The sequence below is a fragment of the Otolemur garnettii genome, unplaced genomic scaffold (assembly GCF_000181295.1).
Source record: "Otolemur garnettii isolate 467f Iridium unplaced genomic scaffold, OtoGar3 scaffold00038, whole genome shotgun sequence".
In the NCBI taxonomy this organism is placed as follows: Eukaryota; Metazoa; Chordata; class Mammalia; order Primates; family Galagidae; genus Otolemur; species Otolemur garnettii.
The window spans coordinates 8,324,397-8,327,515 of NW_003852433.1; positions in this window are offsets into that span (position 1 = coordinate 8,324,397).

The following is a 3,119-nucleotide window of genomic DNA, read 5'->3' on the forward strand; positions in this document are numbered from 1 at the left end:
TAGAGTGCCGAGGCATCACAGCTCACAGCAACCTCCAATTCCTGGGCTCAAGCGATTCTCCTGCCTCAGCCTCCCAACTAGCTGGAATCACAGGCACCTGCCACAACATCCAGCTGTTTTTTGGTTGCAGCCGTCATTGTTGTTTGGCGGGCCCCAGCTGGATTCGAACCCAACACCTTAGGTGTATGTGGCTGGCGCCTTAGCAACTTGAGCCATAGGTGCCGAGCCAGCCTCAAGGCATCTTATCTGCTACTGCTATAATTACTGAAGACAGATCTGGACTATGAGGCAAGTAGACACAGGTTCAGTTTTTTTCTCCACAACTTTCTAGCTGTGTGACTTGGTACAAGTTACTTAAGCTCTCTGAACCTGTTTCATCATCTGTAAAATATAGATGATGATAACAACAATGATAGCAATAACAACTATGTCAGAAGATTGTGATTAGGCTGAAAGACAACGTATGTAAAACAGTGCTTCACAGTGCTAAATGTATAGAAGCACATAGCAAATAGTATAATAACCAGCAAGACTCAGCATGGTGGCTCACAACAGTAATCCAAAAACTCTGGGAGGCTGAAGCAGGAAGATCGCTTGAGGTCAGGAGTGCAAGACCAGTTCTGAGTAAAAACAAGACCCCTATCTCTACTAAAAATAGGGAATTAGCAGGGCATTGTGGCAGGCACCTGTAGTCTTAGCTACTTGGGAGGCTGAGGCAAGAGGATTGCTCAAGTCCAAGAGTTTGAGGTTGCTGTGAGCTATGATGATGCCACCGCACTCTAGCCCAGGTAACAGAGCAAGACTCTGTATCAAAAAAAAAAAAAAAAGAATAGTAGCTGGTAGCTGCCTTTAAGTATTTCCTGGAAATGAGAGCCTTATCTTGAGGAGGCGGAGCAGAAGTGACCTTGCTGGAGTGTGGGTACACCGTCACCTGAAGGAGTCAAGAAGCTATCCTTAGCTGTTTTTTCCATTGGAGAGTGTGTTTTTCCCTGGCTGGGAGAGGCTGTACTTCACACACCTGTGCAGGGATCTGGGGTGGGAGAAGTTCAAGGTCCAAAGAACGTAGAGGCTTTAAGAAGCTTTCTAGTGACCCACCATGTCCATTTTCTGCTACCTCTAAGGCAGGGGCTATACAGAGGTTTGGGCTGTCACAGTTAGCATGCCTCTTTCCAGAGGAGAGGGTTGCAGTGGCAGCCCTCCCCGTCTCCCACCAGGTAGGTGCTTTGCCTAAGTCCCAGCATGTGAGAATTTGTCCAGACTGCCCTTGTGGAAGGCTTTCATCAGCTGGGAAAGGGGGAGTAGGAGGTGGAACTAACTCTCCTCCCAATCTCAGGAGGTTTTCTGCACCTGCTATCCTGAAGTGGTTGTCATGAGTACCAGATCCAACGCACACATCTTGGTCCTGCTGTGTGACATTGGAGTAGTTACTTAACCTCTCTCAGCCTCAATCTTTTTCTGTGGAGTTTGCAACTGAGCTTACCTCAAAGGTTCGTGACAGGCTCTTAGCATGGGACACAGTATAAAGTTAACATTCAGTTAATGGAAGTTAATAACTGAGCTTCAAATGACTTAGTAGCACCAGCTTGGACCACCCCAAATCATCCACTTAGCATCCTCCAGGCCCAAATCCAGGACCAGAGCCCATTCCTCTCTGTCTTATTCTAATCCTAAATAACCCACATAAGAGGGACTTAGCATTTGGCTAATCAAAACTTTCCTTTCCTTGGGCACCTTTCACTCATTCTGGGGCTACAGAGGCAGAAGCATTCAGTCAGGCTGCTGTGTAGTCCCAAACTATCCCAGTCTCCGGGAAGTATTTCTCACAGCCCCGGCTGCCTCTGGGCTGACACTGAGACAAGCCCTATGACACTCTACAGCGCTCTGATAGAATCTTCTATGATTAGGCAGACATTCTCTGTCTGCACTGCCAACATGACAGCCACTAGCCACATGTGTTTTCTGAGCACTCGAAACGTGGCCAGTGTGATAGAGAGCTGAATTTTCAACGTTGTGCTATATAAATAGCCACATGTGGCTAATGGCTACTGTACCAAACAGCACAGGTCTGGAAAGTCAAGTAAGTATGAAGAGAGGGGTGGCATGAAACAAACCTAGTAAGAGTGGAGGCAGAGTTGGGCCCAAGCAAATAAATCACATCCTTTTTCTGCACCTCAGTTTCCCCCTCTGCTTTCTTAGTGCTGCTTTGTGTGATCTCATTAGCGAGAGGACCTTTCCTGGGGCCCTTAGACTTGGGATGAAACAGGGATGCCCCTCATGATGGATTTCTTCTCTCCCTTCTCAAGGGAAAGTCCAAAGAGCTGGAAGGCTGGAGTGCTCTGTGAGCAGAGGCCAGGAGTGCAGGATTAGGCTAGTTGGTTCTGCCCTGATTCTGGATACAATATAACTTTGCCCAAGGTAGAAAGAGGCAGATGGGGGTTCAAGTCAAGTACAGCCATTTCTGAGCCCAAGACATTAAGGTTGCTGTGAGCCTCTGCTTCCTCATCTGAAAAGTGACCGAGAGGCTTCTAAAAAGAGATGATTACACAGAAGACAGCCATGTGATGAAAACTGCATTTTGCCACTGTGGTCTTCCTCTCCCAAGCCTATGACTCAAGCCTAATAATGAGAAAAATATCAAACAAATTCCAATACAGGGGCATCCTCCAGTGTACCTGACCAACCCTTCTCAAAAGGGGATTCTGAGAAACTCCACAGCCTGAGGACCTCAGGGACACACAACGACTGAATATAATGCACTGTCCTGGAATTGATCCCGGAATAGGAAAAGGCCATTTGGTAAAAACCAACAATTTCTGAATAAATTACAGACTTGAGTTTGTTAATATTATTGGTAACAGGCTTGGTGCCCATAGCACAGTGGTTATGGCACCAGCCACATACACTGAGGCTGGCGGGTTTGAACCCAGCCTGGGCCTGCTGAACAATAATGATGAATGCAACAAAAAATAGCCAGGTGTTGTGGTGGGCACCTGTAGTCCCAGCTACTTGGGAGGCTGAAGCAAAAGAATCGCTTAAGCCCAAGAGTTTGAGGTAGCTGTGAGCTGTGACGCCATAGCACTTTACCGAGGGTGAAGAAAAATATATATATATTATTAGTA